Here is a 22147-nt window from a genome sequence, read left to right as displayed (position 1 = left end):
TGTTACGTTTAAGTATCGTATTTGTTTATATGTTCGTCTATTCGCTTGTACGTTTGTCTGTATTGTCTCTTTGCACTAACACACTTCTCTAAGAGTAAATAATCCAAATAAACACATTTACAAAAAAAAAGTCACCATGCCAGCTCTGATAAAGGACCCCATTCGCACAGTGATTGTGAACTTTGCACACACCAATTTGTGAAAGAACAGAAGATAGAACTACGCTGTGAGTAAACTTGCTGGGCATCACACCAGGCCTAAATCTTTGGTGCACTGCCATCGGTGTGCCATTTCCGAAGGGTTTGCGGAGGTGGAACTCATTGTTCTGGGCATGGTGCCTTTGGAAATATATCCCTGGAAGTACGCATTTCTGCACCGAACAATAGTTGACTATGCTGACATCGTTGGGTTAACATCCCACTGAAGTGCTATGCCATCTCCTCTGTTTGGGCAACTAAAGCTCTCCCGGTGCTGTGGTTTGTTAGGGCCATCTATATGAGGTGCACATAACTTCCTGAGGTCGTTGAATAAAAATTGAAAGTCTGCTTATAGATTGCTGTAATTGACAATTTATTTAAAAAATTGGTTCAACATTTCTAATTTAATTTGTTCTCAATAAATGTTCGTATAACTTTAATTTTATTCTACTTCCTCCCTCTCCAAGCTCTACATAAGATACGTACAATATAATACGTATGAAACGTACTATAAAGGGGTATAAGCTCTGTAATAGCACCGCTCCAGGAATTGTCCTGTAGCTCCAGTCGTCTGGATGTAACACTTATCTGCCAGTCTCGGGGGAAGGTGGGGGGAGTGAGGTTTGCATTTGGCTTTCACTGCATCTCCTTAAGTTTCCCTCCAGTACGTTTCGGAGGGATGGGTGTACCCTTTACTGCACATGGTTTAGTCACGTTACTCTAACACCCCTACACAACAGCTGTCATTGTTGGGTGACTATTCCTTATCTTCTGGGCAAGGGAACTTCTCCATCTCTCTGTTGTTAGTGGTGTCAATATCCATACTGTGTTTTGGCTGTGTTCTGCGCCTTGCTGATGTTTAACAGTGATTGTCAGGTGACTTGTCAGCTCCTGAGTGGCATCGAAAGAAGACATCTTCAATGAGACGTCTTCTACTGTTGTACCAATTGTCTTGTTGGAGCTGTCTGCCTGGCTGCTGAGTATAGGCCAATACTTCGTCCCTGACAGTCCTTGGGAGGAACCAACACTCTCTGCTCTATGGTTGTTACTGCTTCCTGCTCCTTCAGAGTACACCACCTGTTCCCTGTCTCCTGTCCAGTATCCCGTTGAACTTCCCTTCTGGAGAATCCTATCTTTGAGGGGTGTCTGCTACTCTGCTGAGTTGTCCTGCGGTGTTTATTTCTTGCCCGGTATTTTGAATTTGCCTTTCTTTTCCCCGCATATGTAGAAGTAATACTTGCGAGTTTGAAATCAAGTTAATGGCTGGGTTTTTAACATAGGTACTTCATGAGTAAAGGCCAGCAAGGTAGCCCTGAGTTATTTTGTATTCTGTTACGACTTTATTGATCTGCCCTTATTCCACATGTGGAATGACTGCTATCTTGTGGATGACTTTCTGGACTACCAGGTTGACTGCCGTGTGTTGGTGAGTCATTCAGGTCTCCAGGTTATTGTGCCAAGGCCCCATCGTTGCAATGTCTCGTTGCTCGAGTACCTTTCTTGACATTGTCTGCACTGGCAGCAGTACTGTCCTTGGGGTATATTTACTTTCCCATATTTTCATTTGGCGTTATGCTTCTGCTGATGTGGGTAGCTACCATACTGGGTAGGGGAATGGGAGGAGACTGTGTTAAGATATAGCTTTTCCCGCACTTCGCTTCCATCTACGGATGATCTGCGCCCCTTTCAGTTGAAATCCACTTCCTTTGATTCTCCCAGCCACATGCCATTTCTTAGTGGTCCCGGGGATCTGGTCCAATGTAACCTTTGTCTTTCAGTGACAATTTCTATGCATCGCTGGCATCAGGTTTTTTCCTCTTCCCTTAGACATCCAAAGCAGTGTTGGCTTTATACTCAGATGGATCCCCCCACTGCTTCTGTTGAACAAGACCACTGTCCCCTCGCTGTCCATCTCCCTGTCCACCAGCCTTTCTTATTCATTATTACCATCTTCTCCTTCCACCCGGGGGGGTTAAGTGTTAATGCGCCCCTGAAGGGCTTTGAGGTGGCCAGAAAAGTGCGCTGGCCTTCCGTGCAGGCAAGCATTCAGTCTGAAACTGGGGGGGGGGGGGGGGGTCCGGCACAGTGCCACCTGGGAGGATTTGGAGTTAGTCACATGACAGGAACAAACACATAGTGTTTCCACTCTGCTACTAGAAACCTGCAACCACCCAAGAAATAGATTGATTACGACAGCAACATCCAGTTCATCACTACTGTCTTTTTAAATTTCCTTGGAAGATTCCGCATCTCCCAAAACGAAAGTCTTCTGCTGGGGCCAAGGGGTCAAACCCATTTTGAAACTGCGCTGTAGTTAGAAAAATGCTGCCACAAACAACTTACATTTCCTGACTCTGGCCAGCTTGGCCCAAGGGCTGTGTATCCCATTTTGTTAAACCATTTTATTTTGAAATCTGCTGCCACAAATAATTTACATCTGCCGAGTCCTGCCGTCCTGAGTGATGTTTGCATTTTGCTTTCACTGCATCTTTTCAGTACAGTGTGCTGTGCCATCGAGGGCAGGTATTCTCGCTCAAAGGCCAGCTTGGCTTCCCCTTTCCTCACGATGTGGCCAAAGTACTTATGTTTGGTTCCATCAGCGCTTGTTCTGCACCCTTTCTTTAGTCATTCCCAGGGCCCCTTCCGGTAGTCATGTATGCATTTAGCTTTCACAGCATCTCTGCCGTCCTGCACCAACCCCCGTGAACCAGTGGGTGTTCATTGCTTTGGGAATTTTTAATCCTCTTTCCCATCTTTGGGTACATTCAGAAGTTCAATATTGAGCTCAACAGGCAATGTCTCTGTAGTTCCCGGGAGAAGTGATGTATGCATTTGGCTTTCACAGCAGGCAAGCAGATATTCCCGGGGCCCCTTCCAGTTGTCATGTTTCCAGTTAGCTTTCACAGCATCTCTGCTGTCCTGCACAAACCCCCATGAACCATTAGGTGTTCCTTGGTTCGGGAATTTTTAATCCTCTTCCCCATTTTTGGGTAGAGTCAGAAGTTCAATATTGAGCTCAACAGGCAACGTCTCTGTAGTTCCAGGGAGAGGTGGCGTATGCATTTGGCTTTCACAGCAGGCAAGCAGTCATTCCCGGGGTCCCCTCCGGTTGTCATGTTTCCAGTTAGCTTTCACAGCATCTCTGCCGTCCCCCACCAACCCCGTGAACCAGTAGGTGTTAGTTGGTTCAGGAATTTTTAATCCTCTTCCCCATCTTTGGGTAGAGTCAGAAGTTCAATATTGAGCTCAACAGGCAACATCTCTGTAGTTCCAGGGAGAGGTGGCGTATGCATTTGGCTTTCACAGCAGACAAGCAGTCATTCTTGGGGCCCTTCCGGTTGTCATGTCTGCATTTAGCTTTCACAGCATCTCTGCCATCCCCCACCAACCCCCCTGAACCAGTCGGTGTTCGTTGGTTTGGGAATTTTTAATACTCTTCCCCATCTTTGGGTACATTCAGAAGTTCAGTATTCAGCTTGGCAGGCAACGTCTCTGTAGTTCCCGGGAGAAGTGATATATGTCTTTTTAAATTCCCTTGGAAGATTCCTCATATCCCAAAAGGAAAGTCTTCTGCTGGCGCCAAGGGGTCAAACCCATTTTGAAACTGTGCTGTAGTTAGAAAAGTGCTGCCACAAACCACATACTTTGCCTGACTCTGGCCAGCTTGGCCCAAGGGCTGTGTATCCCATTTTGTTAAACCATTTTACTTTGAAATCTGCTGTCACAAATAATTTACATCTGGCGAGTCCTGCCGGCCAGAGTGACGTTTGCACTTTGCTTTCACTGCATCTTTTCAGTACAGTGTGCTGTGCCATCAAGGGCAGGTATTCTCGCTCAAAGGCCAGCTTGACTTCCCCTTTCCTCATGATGTGGCCAAAGTACTTTTTGCTTCCATCAACGGTTGTTCTGCACCCTTTCTTTTCTCATTTCCAGGGCCCCTTCCAGTAATCATGTATGCATTTAGCTTTCACAGTATCTCTGCCATCCTGCACCAACACCCGTGAACCAGTAGGTGTTCTTTGGTCTGGGAATTTTTAATCCTCTTCCCTATCTTTGGGTACATTCAGAAGTTCAGTATTGAGCTTGGCAGGCAACGTCTCTGTAGTTCCCAGGAGAAGTGACATATGCATTGCGCTTTCACAGCAGGTAAGTAGTCATTCCCGGGGCCCCTTCCGGTTGTCATGTTTCCAGTTAGCTTTAACAGCATCTCCCATCCCCCACCAACCCCCGTGAACCACTAGGTGTTCCTTGGTTCGGGAATTTTTAATCATCTTCCCTATCTTTGGGTACATTCAGAAGTTCAGTTTTGAGCTTGGCAGGCAACGTCTCTGTAGTTCCCGGGAGAAGTGACGTATGCATTGGGCTTTCACAGCAGGCAAGCAGCCATTCCTGGGGCCCCTTCCGGTTCTCATGTTTCCAGTTAGCTTTCACAGCATCTCTGTCGACCTCCAACAACCCCCGTGAACCAGTAGGTGTTCGTTGGTCCGGGAATTTTTAATCCTCTTCCCTATCTTTTGGTACATTCAGAAGTTCAGTGTTGAGCTTGGGAGGCAGCGTCTTGGTAGTTCCAGGGAGAAGTGATGTATGCATTGGGCTTTCACAGCAGGAAGCAGTCATTCCCGGGGCCCCTTCCAGTTGTCATGTTTTCAGTTAGCTTTCACAGCACCTCTGCAGTCCCCCACCAACCCCCGTGAACCAGTAGGTGTTCATTGATCCAGGAATTTTTAATCCTCTTCCCTATCTTTGGGTACATTCAGCAGTTCAGTATTGAGCTTGGCAAGCAACATCTCTGTAGTTCCCGGGAGAAGTGACATATGTATTGGGCTTTCACAGCAGGCAAGCAGTAATTCCCGGGGGCCCTTCTGGTTGTCATGTTTCCAGTTAGCTTTCACAGCATCTCTACCATCCCCCACCAACCCCGTGAACCAGTAGGTGTTCGTTGGTCCGGGAATTTTTAATCCTCTTCCCTATCTTTGGGTAGAGACAGAAATTCAATATTGAGCTCAACAGGCAACGTCTCAGTAGTTCCAGGGAGAGGTGGCGTATGCATTTGGCTTTCACAGCAGGCAAGCAGTCATTCCCGGGGTCCCCTCCTGTTGTCATGTTTCCAGTTAGCTTTCACAGCATCTCTACCGTACCCCACCAACCCCGTGAACCAGTAGGTGTTAGTTGGTTCAGGAATTTTTAATCCTCTTTCCCATCTTTGGGTACATTCGGAAGTTCAGAATTGAGCTTGACAAGCAACGCCTCTGTAGTTCCCAGGTGAAGTGACGTATGCATTTGGCTTTCACAGCAGGCAAGCAGTCATTCCCGGGGTCCCCTCCGGTTGTCATGTTTCCAGTTAGCTTTCACAGCATCTCTGCCGTCCCCCACCAACCCCCCTGAACCAGTAGGTGTTCGTTGGTTTGGGAATTTTAAATCCCCTTTCCCATCTTTGGTTCCATTCAGAAGTTCAGTATTGAGCTTGGCAGGCGATGTCTCTGTAGTTCCCGGGAGAAGTGACGTATGCATTTGGCCTTCACAGCAGGCAAGCAGTCATTCCCGTGGCCCTTTGCAGTTGTGATCCCAGTGATGTGGTCCAACGTTTCCTTTGTCTTAGGATATCATTTCCTCTGCATCGCTGGCATCAGGTATTTTCCTCTTCCCTTTGTCATCCAGAGCAGTGTTGGCTTTTTCCTCAGATGGATCCCTGCAACATACGTAGAGCAAGGCCACTGTATCCTTGGTGTCCATCTCTCTGTGCCCCTGTTTCTCTTTTTTCCGTTCTCCATTTTCTTCCACCAGGGGCGTTAAGGGTAAATGCACCCTTGGAGGCATTGAGGTTGCCAGAAAGGTGCGCTGCCCTTCACTGCGGGCAAGCATTCAGACAGAAACTCAGGGGGGGGGGTTAAGGTTCGATGCCACCCGGGAGGGCTTAGAGACATTCTCACAAGGGGAATGAACCCATACTGTCATCCTCCACCAACCCCTGTGAACCAGTAGGTGTTCGTTGGTTCAGAAATTTTTAATCCTCTTCCCCATCTTTGGGTACATTCAGAAGTTCAGTATTCAGCTTGGCAGGCAACATCTCTGTAGTTCCTCAGAGAAGTGACGTATGCATTTGCACAAACCCCCCTGAACCAGTAGGTGCTCGTTGGTTCGGGAATTTTTAATCCTCTTCCCCATCTTTGGGTACATTCAGAAGTTCAGTGGTACGCGTGCTGTGATCTGGCATTTGTCTGCTTACTTCCGATCAATTCATGCCTACAACTCCTGGGTGGCCTCCGAATTTTTTTTTAAAGTATTCATATGAGATTTGTGTTCCTAATGCAAAAGTTCCATGATATATCCTGAGGGTAATGTCTGCTTGGCTGCTTTGTGTAGGCCAGTTCTTTTTTCTCAGAGTTTCTTCTGGAAGAAACTACCCTCTGCTCGATGGGTGCTATTGCTTCTTGCTTGTTCTGAGTCTGCCAAGTTTTTCCAGTGTCTGCTTCAGTGTTGTGTACTCTGTTCCCTCTCGAGCTTACCGTAGCTTTCCTCTTCTTGAGGCTTCTCTGTATGTTTGTTGTGCTGTGGTGGCCGATTAAAGGTATGCAGAATACATTTCCCGAAAAGCTAGCTTCTCTTCCTAATTCCTGATGACTTTATGCTTTCTCTGGATCAATTTTAACCGCCTAATGTTCTCCTGTCTTTAATCCATTGGCTTATTTAATGTTATTATCTGATATTCATAATCACAACCTTGGTTCATTTCATTTTTCCATAAATTGATATCTGCTTTAAATTTTAATATCCTGTCCTTCTCTACACCCAAGGGGGAATCAGAGGTGTGTCTGCTTTACTGCTTTCTGTATTCCTGCACTCCTCCATGGTGGATCCAATTTACTTTCCCTTGGCCAGCAGGAGTTTCTTTCTAGGCGTGTTTGGGTCGCTTTTTGCGATTACACGGGTTGCGCTGGTGTTGGGGCGGAGAGGTTGGAATCATCTCAACCTCCTTATCCATTTTCCATAGTATCAATGCAGTATTTTAGTAATGTGGGAGTGTCAGTTTGTCTGCTCTGAGGAGGACAGCTATCATTCATAGAGGAAGAGTTTTAGAGAGATTTAGTTTTGCTGTAATGCTGGCATACATAGTCATTTGTTCTTCTCATTCACGATTTCTTACAGGGCAGTTCTGTGAGTCTTCTATTTCCGTTTCGGAGGGATGGGTGCTCCCTTTTCCGCATATGGTGGCGTCGCGTTACTCAAACACCACAACAAAAGAGCTGTCCTTGTAGGGTGCCTAACCCTTCTCTTCCGGGCAAGGGCACATTTCCTCCCTCTCTCTGTTGTTTGTGGTGTAAATATCCAAAATGCTGTTTGGCTGCGTTCTGCTCCTTGCAGACGTTTCGCGGAGCTTGTCTGGTGAGTTCTGTGCTCCTGAGTGGCATCGAAAGAAGACATCTTCAATGAAACGTCTTCTACAGATGTACAAATTGTCTGGTTGGAACTGTCTGCCTGGCTGCTGAGTGTAGGCCATTACTTCATCCCAGACTATCCTTGGGAATAACCACAACTCTCTGCTCTATAGGTGCAACTGCTTACTTATTAAGGTGACTTTGTAACCTTTTGTTCTTCCACATGTGAGCTGCCCTTTCCCAGCTATCTTTTACCTTACTGTTGAGTCACAGGGCTACCTGGTTTGCTGTGTGTTGGTGGGCCATTCAGGTCTCAAATTTTTGGTGCAAAGGACTCCTTGTATGCCTCGTTGCTCGTGTTCCTTTCTTCACTTTGCGCTGGCAGCAGTTCTGTCCTTGGGGTATTTCTAACTTTCCCTTGCTTTCATGTGGTCCACTGCTTCCGTTAAGGTGGGTAGCAACCGTACTGACTTAGGGAATGGGAGGAGAGAAGGGAGGATATAACTTGTCCCGCGCTTCACTTCCAACGATGCCTGATGTGCACCCTTTCAGTTGAAATCCACTTCCTTGGATTCTCCCAGCCACATGCCATTCCTTGGTGTTCTCTGGAATCTGGACTGACGTAACCTTTGTCTTTGAATGACATTTTCTCTGCATCACTGGCATCAGGTTTCTTCCTCTTCCCTTTGACATCCAAAGCAGTGTTGGCTTTCTCCTCATATGGATCCCCGCAGCATCTGTAGAGCAAGACCACTGTAATCCTTGGTGTCCATCTCTCTATGCCCCTGCTTTTCTTTTTCCAGTTTTCCTTCTTCTCCTTCCATCCGGGGGCATAAAGGGTAAATGCACCCCTTCTAGGGCATTGAGGTGGCCAGAAAGGTGCGCTGTCCTTCACTGCAGGGAGGAATTCAGGCAGAAACTCACGGGGGGTTAAGGCTCGATGCCACCCGGGAGGGCTTAGAGATAGTCGCACTGGGGGAACGATCCCATACTGTTTCCGCAAACTTCCTCAAGACCAAGTCATTTCCTTTTGGAAACGGAACAGTAGTATGATTCTTCCTGAGGGATGGTGCACCTCACAATACTTTTGTCATCCCCACAACTGCTTTTTGCCTTCATACAAAGGAATGGTCAATGAAAGACCCTGAAATACCTTCAAAATAACTTACATAAACTACCTCATAAAAAAACTTTTTAAAAAACCGTCAAAAAAAAACCTAAAGAAAAACCATTTAAAAAGGGACTTGCATTTATCAGAGAACAGCTGCTACATTATTTGCGTACTCTTTATTGTGTTATTTCCTGCTCTCATCTTTAATCAATACACTTTACCTACCTACCTACCCATCCCAACCCTTTACCCCGTGTTGCAATGCAAATCTCCATCCCAACAACAAACACTGCAATTACTCCGGCACCCTTCCCCCCTTCCCTGCTCCTGGAGCCCCCATCTGTCTGCTATCTATCCATAACAAACTTCCCTCTTTATCTCCTTTGTCTCCGGGGAGCTACTGCTTGATTACTGGGTGAGTATGGATCGTTTGGATCTATCAGCGGAAGATGTTCCGTCACGTTTCTCGAATGAATCTGTGAGGAACCGAGTCTTTACCCTGCTTGGTTCTTATCTGGGCCGTGTTCCCCTCTTTGAAAAATTTGTATAGGCTCCCCGGGAAAGAGACAAGGTGGCTTGGTATGCCCATCCCACCCAGAACTTACTGCAATTTATGAACGTTCCTCTGCAGTTTGGTGGAGTGCCATTGACCCCAGACATTTTTTCTCATGCCAGCTTTACATTCCCATCCCTGACCTATACTGTCACTGTAATTTTTTTTCTGTCCAGGGCACATTTTCCTCTTTACCTCCTTTGTCTACACGGAGCTACTGCTTGATTGCTGCATGACTTTGAATCTTTTAGAGTACCCCGCGGAGGATGTACCATCTCTTTTCTTGAATGAATCTATGAGGAGAAGAGTCATAAGGCCCTTTGGGAAGAAACTCTTGTTTTATCCCATGAAGCGCCACGTTGTCAGGTGGACTACAAACCCATTATATGAGAAATAAGTGCCTGTGTACCTGCCCTGTGCATTTGGACCGTGTTCTTTTTCCTTAATCACTTAGCCTTCCTATGTGCAAAATGACTTGGAACGGTCAATCAATGGCGTGTTACGAGTTTGATAGTAGCTTCCCGTCTTCCAGTCTCTACTTCATGGATCAGAAGTAGTGGGCCCTATCAAATGCGACGTTATGGCTCTGCATTGCCTGCCTATATGTTGCCATGATGCCCTTTTGGTGTATTCCTGTATTATCTCAACCTCCATTTGATTTTCCCACTTATGATAGGTACATCCTATTCAACTAATGGAAAAATGCTATCCGAATGAAATGTCATTGACGATTCCTTCTGTTTTATATCATGTATTCACTTAGATTATTGTTGAATAGATACCAAGTGGAAGTCCCCTTTTGTTATTTAATTAGAAGTTTCACTGTATCTGAAAGTGAGTGAGGTCAGATTTTTCTCTTACCGTATGTGGGTTCCATTGAATTTGAGGCCTTCTGGTGGGGATTCATTTTGTTTGCTTTGAGGCGGACAGCTATCTTTTCGTGAAAAAGATACTTAGAGAGATTTTGGACTCCTGTAATAGTGGCATTCAGAGTACTAGGTTCCGCTCATCCTTAAATTTATAACCGGACAGTTTCTGTGAGTTTGCTTTCTGTTTTGGAGGAAGGGGTGTACCCTTTCCCGTGTTTGGTGGCGTCACGTTCCACAAACACCCCTACGCAAGAGCTGTTCTTCTGTTTGGGTGCATACCCTTCTCTCCTGGGCAAGGGAACTTATTCTACATCTCTGTGTTATTTGTGGTGTCCATTTGAATACAGCAGTTTAGCTGTGCACTGGCTTGCTGTCGATTCTCAGTGCTTGTGTTGTGACTTTGCATCATGTCTTTCCATCTGCTCTGGGGTGGCATCAAAATAAGACATTTGGAAAGAAATGTGTTCCACAGGTAAACGCAATGTCTAGGGAGAACTTTCTATCTGGCTGCTGAGTGTAATCCACCTCTTCATCTCAGACTCTCCTCAGGGAGAACCACCACTCTCTGCTCAATGGGTGGTATACCTTCCTTCCCTTTCCACACGCAGCCCACATGCAATTTGTTGCATTCATGTCCCCTCCCTCGACGGCTTCCTTGTGGTATGCGTGCAGTGTTCTGGTATTTGTCTGCTGACTTCCCATCAGCTCATAAGTGCATGTCATGCGTGGCATCGGAACTTTATCCCTTATAAATATTCTACATATGAGATATGTAACAGGTCAATGATATAACCTTTGGGAAATGTGTGCCTGGCTGCTTTGTGTAGTCTAGTTCTTTTTTCACAGATTTTCCTCCTGAATAACCATCACCCTCTGCTCGATGGGTGCTAGTGCTTCTTACTTGTTCTGAGTCTGCAAACTGATTGCACTCTATGAATCTGTGTTCTGTACTCAGTCCCTTTGCGAGCTTACCGTTGCTTTCCTATCTTTGAGGTCTGCTTTTTTGTGGAACCTGATATAAGGTCTGCTGCATAAATTCACTCAAAGGCTTCCTTGTCTTCCTCTTTCGTGGTGTTATTTCTTTATATTTATTTGAAATAATTGTAATCTCCCGATCTAGTCCTTTTGTTTAATTATTTTTATCATATGAAATAAAAATTTGCAACGTTGGTAAATTTAATTTTTCTGTACAGTGAATTTTACTTTGAGTATTCATACCCTGACCTTCTCTAGACCCAGAGGGGATTCGCTGGGGTGTCCGCTTCACTGCTGTGTATTCCCGCACTCCTCCATGGTGGATCACCTTGAATTTGGCATAGCCGGCAGCTGATCCTTTCTTGGGGTATTTTGTATGTTCCCTCGATGTCACTGGTTGTGCCAAGGATCCCTCTTCTTCACACTGCTTTGGATGTCAAAGGGAACAGGAAGAAAACAGATGCCATCGATGCAGAGGAACTGTCAGTCAGAGACAAAGTAAGCAGGTGGCCACGTTAATGGCAAGAGGTCATTCCTGGGGGAATGGAAAGAGTGACGGTAGTGCACGTTAATGGCAAGCGGTCATTCCTGGGGAAATGGAAAGAATGATCCAGTGTGCAGGATCAATGCCCCCGGGAGGGCTTAGAGATAGTCTCACTGGAGGACGGCTGATATGCAGTGAAAGTAGAATGCACTATGACACTCCCGGGGGTAAGGGGGTAATGACCCATGGCCCCCAGGAGGGCTTAGAGGTGGCCGGAAAGTGTATTGGCCTTCACTCGGCAGGCAAGCAGGCAGTCCTGGGGGGCCAGGATCAAGGCCCCCCTGGAGGGCTTGGACACAGTTTCACAGTAGGACGGCTGATATGCAGTGAAAGTTTAATACACTTTGACACTCCGGGGGGGGGGGGGGTTAATGCCCGATACTAGGGCTGGGTAACCACGGAAAAAATGGCGGACACGATGTGAAAAAAACCTCCAAACGGAACAGGGGGGAACTTCTGAAGCTTCCCTCTACATCTCTTGTTGACTGTTGGTGATAAAACTAACCAAAACCAAACTCCAGTCCTTAAAACGCTTTGGAATGGCTTGTCTAAACCCTGGCCCAACAGTTTAAAACTATTATTATTATTATTATTATTATTATTATTATTAGGGGTGTTTTAATTTGATATTCCCAGCAAGAAGGCAAAAGGGGGTTTGTTGTTGTTGTTGTTTTTTATTATTATTATTATTATTATTATTATTATTATTATTATTATTATTATTATTAAGAATGGATGGCCATCTGTCAGGGGCGTTTTACTTTGATATTCCCAGCACGAAGGCAGAAGGGGGTTTGTGGTAGATATTATTACTATTATTATTATTATTATTAAGAATGAGATGTGTGGTCCATCCAAAAACAATCTGGAGTCAGAATGGAGGAGTCAACACTTACACGAATCCTTCTTCCTGGCCCAACAGTTTAAAACTATTATTATTATTATTATTATTATTATTATTATTGTTATTAAGAATGGATGGCCATCTGTCAGGGGCATTTTAATTTGATATTCCCAGCATGAAGACAGAAGGGGGTATGTGGTTGATATTATTATTATTATTATTATTATTATTATTGAGAATGAGATGTGTGGTCCATCCAAAAACAATCCAGAGTCAGAATGGAGGAGGCAGCACTCACATGAATCCAGTCTTTAAAACGCTTTAAAATGGGTTGTCTAAACACAGCTAAATGTCTTCTTCCTGGCCTTCATGCTGGGGATATCAAATTAAAGTACACCTAACAGATGGCCATCCAATAATAATAATAATAATAATAATAATAATAATAATAATAATAGTTTTAAACTGTTGGGCCAGGAAGAAGAATTCCTGTGAGTATTGACTCCTCCATTCTGACTCTGGATTGTTTTTGGATGGACCACACATCTCATTCTTAATAATAATAATAATAATAATAATACTATCGACCACAAACCCCCTTCCGCCTTCATGCTGGGGATATCAAATTAAAGCACCCCTAACAGATGGCCATCCATTAATAATAATAATAATAATAATAATAATAATAATAATAGTTTTAAACTGTTGGGCCAGGAAGAAGGATTCGTGTGAGTGTTGACTCCTCCATTCTGACTCCAGATTGTTTTTGGATGGACCACACATCTCATTCTTAATAATAATAATAATAATAATAATATTAACCACAAACCCACTTCCGCCTTCATGCTGGAGATATCAAATTAAAGTGCCCCTAACAGATGGCCATCCAATAATAATAATAATAATAATAATAATAATAGCTTTAAACTGTTGGGCCAGGAAGAAGGATTCGTGTGAGTGTTGACTCCTCCATTCTGACTCTGGATTGTTTTTGGATGGACCACACATCTCATTCTTAATAATAATAATAATAATAATAATAATAATAATATCAACCACAAACCCACTTCCGCCTTCATGCTGGAGATATCAAATTAAAGCACCCCTAACAGATGGCCATCCAATAATAATAATAATAATAATAATAATAATAATAGTTTTAAACTGTTGGGCCAGGAAGAAGAATTCATGTGAGTGTTGACTCCTCCATTCTGACTCCAGATTGTTTTTGGATGGACCGCACATCTCATTCTTAATAATAATAATAATAATAATAATAATAATAATAATATCAACCACAAACCCCCTTCCGCCTTCCTTCTGGGGATATCAAATTAAAGTGCCCCTAACAGATGGCCATCCATTAACAATAATAAAAATAATAATAATAATAATAGTTTTAAACTGTTGGGCCAGGAAGAAGAATTCGTGTGAGTGTTGACTCCTCCATTCTGACTCCAGATTGTTTTTGGATGGACCGCACGTCTCATTCTTAATAATAATAATAATAATAATAATAATAATAATATCAACCACAAACCCCCTTCCGCCTTCCTGCTGGGGATATCAAATTAAAGTGCCGCTAACAGATGGCCATCCAATAATAATAATAATAATAATAATAATAATAATAATAGTTTTAAACTGTTGGGCCAGGAAGAAGGATTCGTGTGAGTGTTGACTCCTCCATTCTGACTCCAGATTGTTTTTGGATGGACCACACATCTCATTCTTAATAATAATAATAATAATAATAATAATAATATCAACCACAAACCCCCTTCCGCCTTCATGCTGGGGATATCAAATTAAAGTGCCGCTAACAGATGGCCATCCAATAATAATAATAATAATAATAATAATAATAATAATAATAGTTTTAAACTGTTGGGCCAGGAAGAAGGATTCGTGTGAGTGTTGACTCCTCCATTCTGGCTCTGGATTGTTTTTGGATGGACCACACATCTCATTCTTAATAATAATAATAATAATAATAATAATAATATCAACCACAAACCCCCTTCCGCCTTCATGCTGGGGATATCAAATTAAAGCACCCCTAACAGATGGCCATCCATTAATAATAATAATAATAATAATAATAATAATAATAATAATAGTTTTAAACTGTTGGGCCAGGAAGAAGGATGAGTGTGAGTGTTGACTCCTCCATTCTGACTCTGGATTGTTTTTGGATGGACCACACATCTCATTCTTAATAATAACTAGCTGTGCCCTGCCACGTGTTGCTGTGGCCTATAGTAAAACTTATCAAAGTTGAGGTAGATATCTGGACTATTATGAAAGAGAGGTACCTACCTATTCCTTCCCCCTTTTCCTCCCCCTTTCTCTCCTTTCTTCCTTCTCTACCTCTTTCTTTCTTTCACTACTTGGTTTCATCCTTCTCTCTTTCCTTCATTCCCTCCCCCTTTCTTCCTTTGCCTTTCTTCCCTCCCTGTTTGCTTCCTTCTTTCACTTTTTATTTCCTTTTATTTTACCACCATCATAACAATAACAATAATGCAATGCATTGCCTCTGGGACCTGACACCTCTCCCATTCCTCCAGGGTCTCATAGGAACAATAGCATAATAATAATAATAATAATAATAATAATAATAATAATAATAGAAATAACAACCTTTACCCGCCACGTGTTGCTGTGGCCAATCTTCCCTCTTTCTCTTCTTCTTTCCCTACTTCCTTCCTTCCTTCCCTCCCATCTTTCCTTCTCCTCTTCTTTCTCTATCTCTTTCCTTCCTTCCCCCTTTTTCTTTCTTTTCTGATGTCTCTCTTTTCTTTCCTTGCATCTTTCCTTTTCTGGCTGCAATAAACGTTCTTCTTCCTTCTTTCTCTAACTTTTCTTCCCCCTTTTTCTTTACATCCCTTTCTCTTCCTTCCTTCTTTCCTTCCTTCCTGTCTTTCCTAGATTTTGACAGGGCGGGAAGGGGCGGGGTGGGGTTTGGAGGGGGTGTGAAGTAAAAGGAGGTAAGATTGGGGCAGGGGAGTGATGGAGCGTGGGGTTGCATGTGTGTGCGCGCGGCGGCGGAGGGGGGGAGTGTTGGAGCGTGGGGTTGGGTGTGTGTGCAGCGGCGGGGGGAGTGGGGTTGCGTGTGTGCGTGCGGCGGCGTGGGGAGTGATGGATCGTGGGGTTGCGTGTTTGTGTGCGGCGGCGGGGGGAGTGGGGTTGCGTGTGTGCATGCGGCAGCGGGGGAAGTGATGGAGTGTGGGGTTGCGTGTGTGTGTGTGGCGGCGGGGGGAGTGATGGAGTGTGGGGTTGTGTGTGTGTGTGCGGCAGGGGTGTGTGTGTGTGCGGGAAGCGGCGCAGCGGGGCTTGGAGTGGGCATGGTTTCCGCAGAGGGAGCGTTGGCCGGAAGGGCATGTGCGCGCGCCAGGGAACTTGCAGCTGGGCGCCAATGCGCATGCTCAGTTGTTTTGCCGTTTTGTGAGTGTGTTGTTGTGTTGTTTTTCATTTTGAGTAGATACGTTTGTACCTTGTGGGTTGTGTTATGGCCATGGGAATTTTGGTTAAGTTTCGTTGGGGTTTTTTTGAGTTTTGTTTCCTCGTTGGATGCCCCTAACAAATTTATATATATATATATAATAATAGTAATATCAACCACAAACCCCTTTCCGCCTTCATGCTGGGGATATCAAATTAAATTGCCCCTAACAGATGGCCATCCAATAATAATAATAATAATAACAATAATAATAATAATAATAATAATAGTTTTAAACTGTAAGGCCAGGAAGAAGGATTCGTGTGAGTGTTGACTCCTCCATTCTGACTCCAGATTGTTTTTGGATGGACCGCACATCTCATTCTTAATAATAATAATAATATCAACCACAAACCCCCCTCCGCCTTCCTTCTGGGGATATCAAATTAAAGTGCCCCTAACAGATGGCCATCCATTAATAATAATAATAATAATAATAATAATAATAGTTTTAAACTTTTGGGCCAGGAAGAAGGATTCGTGTAAGTGTTGACTCCTCCATTCTGACTCCAGATTGTTTTTGGATGGACCACACATCTCATTCTTAATAATAATAATAATAATAATATCAACCACAAACCCCCTTCCGCCTTCCTGCTGGGGATACCAAATTAAAGTGCCGCTAACAGATGGCCATCCATTAATAATAATAATAATAATAATAATAATAATAGTAATAATAGTTTTAAACTGTTGGGCCAGGAAGAAGGATTCCTGTGAGTGTTGACTCCTCCATTCTGACTCCAGATTGTTTTTGGATGGACCGCACATCTCATTCTTAATAATAATAATAATAATAATAATAATAATAATAATAATATCAACCACAAACCCCCTTCCGCCTTCCTTCTGGGGATATCAAATTAATGTGCCCCTAACAGATGGCCATCCATTAATAATAATAATAATAATAATAATAATAATAATAATAGTTTTAAACTGTTGGGCCAGGAAGAAGAATTCGTGTGAGTGTTGACTCGTCCATTCTGACTGCAGATTGTTTTTGGATGGACCGCACATCTCATTCTTAATAATAATAATAATAATAATAATAATAATATCAACCACAAACCCCCTTCCGCCTTCATGCTGGGGATATCAAATTAAAGTGCCCCTAACAGATGGCCATCCAATAATAATAATAATAATAATAATAATAATAATAATAATAGTTTTAAACTGTTGGGCCAGGAAGAAGGATTCGTGTGAGTGTTGACTCCTCCATTCTGGCTCTGGATTGTTTTTGGATGGACCACACATCTCATTCTTAATAATAATAATAATAATAATAATAATAATATCAACCACAAACCCCCTTCTGCCTTCATGCTGGGGATATCAAATTAAAGCACCCCTAACAGATGGCCATCCAATAATAATAATAATAATAATAATAATAATAATAATAATAGTTTTAACCCCTGCCCAGGAAGGCAGGAGGTTAGGCAGGCAACAGGCAGGTCTCTGTGAGTGCTGCACTGCTGTGTCCTCTTTGCCCAATGCAGGCCAGAGTGAGGGGTGAGGTGACGGGCAGGAGGAGAGGGGAAATTAATCTGCTGAAGCGGAGGCCAGGGACCCGGAAGTGGGGTAAATGCTTGCAACCATGGAGAGGTGAGGGAAACGGTGAGTTTTTAAAACTTGCACCAGACATCCGAAATAATTACGAAAAATGGGGAAATTGTTTCAATTCTTAATTACTCCTCACACTATTCCTGCATGGCTCGATATTGGATTGTAAGCTAATTTAAATACAAATCAATAACAAAATACAAAAATAATGAACGAAACTGCCCGACCCTACTCGATACCCCCTGGGAGGCCTTGAAGAAGGCCGGAATGGGGCGCGGACCTTCAGAAAGCTGACAAGCAGGCAGCCCCGGGGGGTTAATCCCCCATGGCCCCTGGGAGGGCATGGAGGTGGCCAGGAAGGGTATTGGCCTTCACAGAGCAGGCAAGCAGGTACTCCCGGGGGGGGGGGGGGGCAGGATCAATACCCCCCCCCCGGAGGGCTTAGAGACAGTCTCATTGGAGGACAGCTGATCTGTGAAAGTTGATTGTATACAGACACTCCCGGAGGGGGGGGGGGTGTTAATGGACATAACCCCCCTGGGAGGGCATGGAGGTGGCCAGAAAGGGAAGTGGCCTTCACAGAGCAGGCAAGCAGGCACTCCCGGGGGGGGGGGGGAAGAATCAATGTCCCCTGGGAGGGCTTAGAGACAGTCTCACTGGAGGACGGCTGATATGCTGTGAAAGTTGATTGCATACAGACACTCCCAGGGGGTTAATGCACATAACCCCCCAGGAGAGCATGGAGGTGGCCAGAAAGGGAATTGGCCTATACACAGCAGGCAGGCAGGCAGGCAGTCCGGGGGGGGGGGCAGGATCAAAACCCCCTGGGAGGGCTTAGAGACAGTCTCAGTGGAGGACGGCTGATATGCTCTGAAAGTAGATTGCAGACAGACACTCCCGGGGGTCAATGGACATAACCCCCGGGAGGGCATGGAGGTGGCCAGAAAGGGAAGTGGCCTTCACAGAGCAGGCAAGCAGGCACTCCTGGGGGGGGGGCAGAATCAATGCCCCCTGGGAGGGCTTAGAGACAGTCTCACTGGAGGACGGCTGATACGCTGTGAAAGTTGATTGCATACAGACACTCCCAGGGGGTTAATGCCCGATGCCTCCCGGGAGGACGTGGAGCAGGAAGGCTGGGAAGGGTATTAGCCTTCACCCAGCAAGCAAGCAGTAAGTCCCGGGGGGCCAGGAGCAATGCCCCCAATAGGGCTTTGGGATAGTCTCACTGGAGGACTGCTGATATGCTGTGAAAGTAGAATGCATTCTAACACTCCAAAGGGGTTGATGGTCGATGCCCCCCCCCCCCACCCTGGGAGGATTTTGAAAAGGCCGGAATGGGGCGCGGGCCTTCAGAAAGCAGGCAAGCAGACAGCCCCGGGGGGGGGGGGGTCAAGGTCCCATGGCCCCCGTGAGGGCTTGGAGGTGGCCGGAAATGGTGTTGGCCTTCACAGAGCAGGCAGGCAGGCAGGCAGTCCCGGGGGGTGGGGGGTTAAGGCGCCATGGCTCTCGGGAGGGCACTGAGGTGGCTGGAATGGGGTGCATTTGCCTTCACTGCAGGCAGTCAGTCAGTCTGTCAGTCTGTCTGTCAGTCCGGGGGTTAATGCATGATGGCCCCCGGGAGGGCTTGGAGGTGGGCGGAATGGGTACTGGCCGTCAAAGAGCAGGCAAGCAGTCAGATTATCTGCATTGAACTGGATTAAATGAGTCTTCACTTTCCTACAAATTTGGCAGTAATTTGATAATTTATTATAAGTACAGTTATTATTTATTTTTAGTTATGTTGTATATTATATTTAATTTAATTTATGTATTATTTATTTTATTTTCTGTTTATGTAATGTATGCATTTTATTACATTTTATGATACTACTTTTAGTTTTTGGATGTAATGTTTTTTAATTTATAAATTAATTATAATTAATTTATGCTGATTTGTTTATTTCTTTATTTTTTATTTTTTTAATTTCTTATTTTTGTTGATTTGTTGATTTTTTAATGTAATGTTTTTTCATTTATAAATTAATTTCTGTTGATTTTAAATTATATACCTACTTAATGTATTTTATTTCACCCACCCACCCACACACACACACACACCCCTCACAGGGGGAATTGGTCCTTACTTAACTTGCAGTACTGCTAGAGGAATTATAATTAATATGTACACTTGCCAGATAATTTGGCCATAATTTAATAACTTCATAGTTTATTTCAAAGTGCAATTTTATTACTTTTTATTTAGTTGTACTTTCTTATATATAATTTCTATATTTTTATATATTATTATTATTTTATATATTATTTTTATATTTTATTACAAAGTTATGTGTTTTATTACATTTTAATTTGTTATCTTGCTTATTTTACCTTATTTTATTATTTTGTTATTTAATTTTTTATTCTATTTGATTATTTGATTAATTGATTAAAATGATTTTAATTTCTATTTTTACAAACTTTCTGTACTTTAATTTCATCCAGAATTTATTTTATTTTTTAATCAGTTTGTTAGTTGTAATTCCAGCAATCAACTTATTTTATTTATTTTATTTATTTTATTTATTTTATTTATTTTATTTATTTTATTTATTTTATTTATTTTATTTATTTTATTTATTTTATTTATTTTATTTATTTTATTTATTTTATTTATTTTATTTATTTTATTTTTAATCAGTTTGTTAGTTGTAACACCAGCAATCAAATTCAGAGGGAGAGGAAAGCTTCAGAATATCCCCCAGTCCCGTTTGGAGGTGTTTTTAGCACTGCGCAATTGCCTCCGCCATTAACGAATTGATTCGTAATTAACAAAATTTCGGAAATTACAAAACTCTGAAATCTCAAATTTCGGAAGTCCTCAGAATTTCGAAACGCTAGCGCCCCCAAGAAACTAAGCGAGTTTAGAAACAAAATTTTCCTTGATCGTCCAAGTCTACTAGCTGTACCCGCCACGCGTTGCTGTGGCAAACCTTCCCTCCCTCTTTCTTTTCCTTCTTTTTCTCTCTCCTTCCTTCCCTCTCTCTTTCCTTCTTTCCCTCTTTTTCTTTCTCTTCTTCTTTCTTCCTTCTCTACCTGTTTCTTTTCTCGCTTCCTTTGCTGTTTGGTTTCATCCTTCCTTGTCTCTTTCCTTCCTTCCTTCCCTCTTTTGTTCCTTCTCTCCTTCCTTCCTTCTTTCACTTTTTTATTTACTTCTCTCTTTCCTTACTTCTCTACCTTGCTTTCTTTCTTTCCTTCCCTCCTTCTTTCCCTCCTCCTCTCTTTCCTTCCTTCTCTATCTTACTTCCTTTCTTTCATTCTCTTCCTTCTCTCCTTCCTTCCTTCTTTCACTTTTTTATTTACTTCTCTCTTTCCTTCCTTCTCTACCCTGCTTTCTTTCTTTCCTTCCCTCCTTCTTTCCCTCTTTCTCTCCCTTCTTTCTTCTCTATCTTTCTTTATTTTCTTCTTTCTCTCCTTCCCTCCTTCTTTCCCTCTTTCTCTCCTTCCCGTTTCGGGTCGTTTTAGTTGCCCTCAGCAGCCCCCCACAGCTCCCATGCCCTCCCCGAGTGTGAGTGCTTACATTGGTCTGGTGGGCTTTCTCAGGCTGGGCTCATGTAGAGGGAGGGAGGCAGACAGCAGTGCCCATATGGAGGGAGATTTGGGCGCAGGGGAAGCTGGGAAATGGAGTCCTTCCTCATCGTATTCCTCCCGCGGCAGTGCGCATGTGGAGAGAGATTTGGGCGCAGGGGAAGCTGGGAAATGGAGTCCTTCCTCATCGTTTTCCTCCTGAGGCCTCTGTGCATGCTCTGTGTTTTTGGGGTATTGTGTGTTTGTGTTGTTGCATATGCGTGAAAATAATAGTTTTAAATAATAGTTTTAACCTCGGAGAAGGAAAGAGGGGGGAAAGAGAGAGAGGAGGGGTGAAACAAACCACTTTCTGCCTTCGTGAATGTGACAGTCAAAGCAGTACTGAAAGATGGCCATCCATTCTTAATAATAATAATAATAATAATAATAATTAATATAATAGTTTTAACCTGGAGAAGGAAAGGGGGGGAAGGAGAGAGAGAGGAGGGTGGGTGAGATCTCTATTCTGGTTTGACAATGCTTCTTCTCAATAATAATAATAATAATAATAATAATAACAAACCACTTTCTGCCTTCGTGAATGTAGGGGACAGTCAAAGCAGTACTGAAAGATGGCCATTATTCTTAATAATAATAATAATAATAATAATAATAATAATAAATATAATTAATATAATAGTTTTAACCTGGAGAAGGAAAGGGGGGGAAGGAGAGAAGGAGGAGGGTGGGTGAGATCTCTATTCTGGTTTGACAATGCTTCTTCTCAATAATAATAATAATAATAATAATAATAATAATAATAACAAACCACTTTCTGCCTTCGTGAATATAAGGGACAGTCAAGGCAGTACTGAAAGATGGCCATTATTCTTAATAATAATAATAATAATAATAATAATAATAATAATAAATATAATTAATATAATAGTTTTAACCTGGAGAAGGAAAGGGGGGGAAGGAGAGAAGGAGGAGGGTGGGTGAGATCTCTATTCTGGTTTGACAATGCTTCTTCTCAATAATAATAATAATAATAATAATAATAA

The 22147-nt window shown here is 43.3% G+C and overlaps 1 protein-coding gene and 1 long non-coding RNA gene across 3 annotated transcripts in view; one reads left to right on the top strand and one right to left on the bottom strand.

Annotated features, from left to right (window-relative positions):
• The window catches only part of LOC132781801 (F-box/LRR-repeat protein 16), a 218062-nt gene that overhangs the window by 142782 nt on the left and 53133 nt on the right, over positions 1–22147 (top strand). The window lies entirely within an intron of this gene.
• Positions 11222–21197, bottom strand: LOC137095169 (uncharacterized). The gene is made up of 2 exons (XR_010908801.1): positions 21097–21197; positions 11222–11616 (listed from the first exon to the last, which is right to left on the bottom strand). It is a non-coding gene; the product is annotated as an uncharacterized lncRNA (long non-coding RNA).

This window comes from Anolis sagrei, chromosome Y (assembly GCF_037176765.1).
Source record: "Anolis sagrei isolate rAnoSag1 chromosome Y, rAnoSag1.mat, whole genome shotgun sequence".
Taxonomy (NCBI): domain Eukaryota; kingdom Metazoa; phylum Chordata; class Lepidosauria; order Squamata; family Dactyloidae; genus Anolis; species Anolis sagrei.
The sequence above is the reverse complement of the archived record's forward strand: the minus strand, read 5'-3'. Positions and strand labels throughout refer to the sequence as shown.